Here is a 1,419-nt window from a genome sequence, read left to right as displayed (position 1 = left end):
GGCATCCTTGTCAGATGCCTGAACCACCTCAGCTGGCTCCTCTATAATACTTATAGATTATTATATACATATGTGCAGTTAAAGATTGCTATTATACTGTGAGAATTTTCCTGCTTTTTCAGTAAGATTCATTGTGATAGGTTCATTTTTATCCTTGACTTGCTTTTCCATCATTTGTGCAGCACATTTGAATACAAAAAATATCAGGTAGGATTATTATTTTCATTATATGTATGTGTACATTTTATAGAGAAAGGTGGGACAAAGAGAGACTGAAGTCTCATTATAATATAACCAGATGATAGATGATAAATAAATGCACTTGCAGAAACGTCTTTTCTGCAAGGGTGCCTGGTCTGCGCCTGCCGTTTAATAACTGTGACACTGTGAGCCTTCATCAGGAACTGGGGATGTGGTGTACAACACTAGAGGCCAACTTCAAGTCTATAGCACAAGTCACCATCAAGTGCAGGATCCACTTTACGGATACCGACTATGGAATGGAGCAGTTGTCAGCCACCTCCTGTACATGAAGGTGTATAACCAAGAGTGAACAAGACATCAATTGACTGATCCACACCACCAGGATATACAGCAATAACACGGAATGTCATTCAGACTGGAGAAGTGTAGTCGGATGATAACAAAGAGAGGGAAGGTAGTCACCACTGAGGGGATCGAATTACCAGAAGGCAACAGGAAGTCAGCTGAACAGTGTGGTGTTTCGACAGAAGAACGGAGACGGCTTGGTTTGTAATGGAACGTATATATTCAGCAGTAGTTCGCCATTTTACATCTCACCATACACTTCACTTCTTCTCTCCTTCCATCATTCTTAGTCACAGAGCCCCCTACTGGTAACTGAGTATATGTTCATATTCAGTCCCCTCTTGTAAAGCAACCCTTCACCATCTTAGCAGTGTATGTAAACATAACATCTCTCCTCATTCTCACAGAATTCTACTACCTCAGTATTACTTACATAGCCTGGTAACATTACTATTTGCACAGAACATTATCAGTAGTAAACTTTGCAACCAGACAGCATTTTCAATACCTATTTCACTTATAACATTACTGGGTGTTTGAACTATACCTGTGATCTTAACGTACCCATCGTGTTATGGTGCCTAAATCGTCCTTTATAATGAATACTTGTACAGTTAAGGTTACTGTAGTAACTTAACAACCTTAAGCCACAACACTTCACAAATAAATCACAGTAAACCACAGTAAATCAATCCTCTATTATACTTGGACCTCAGAACTAGTAGTATGGAACCTAACATTAGCATCCAACAGCTCAAGCGTGTTATTTTCCCACTTTTTTCTAAACTCATTTCATTACATAATCCTTGGTCCAAGCTGGTAACTGTCTCGGTCTGTTAGGAACAGAAGGTCTTTTAGGAGTTTCTCTTG

The sequence above is a fragment of the Haplochromis burtoni genome, unplaced genomic scaffold (genome assembly GCF_018398535.1).
Source record: "Haplochromis burtoni strain Fernald_Lab_line unplaced genomic scaffold, NCSU_Asbu1 Contig_760, whole genome shotgun sequence".
Lineage (NCBI taxonomy): Eukaryota > Metazoa > Chordata > Actinopteri > Cichliformes > Cichlidae > Haplochromis > Haplochromis burtoni.
The sequence above is the reverse complement of the archived record's forward strand: the minus strand, read 5'-3'. Positions refer to the sequence as shown.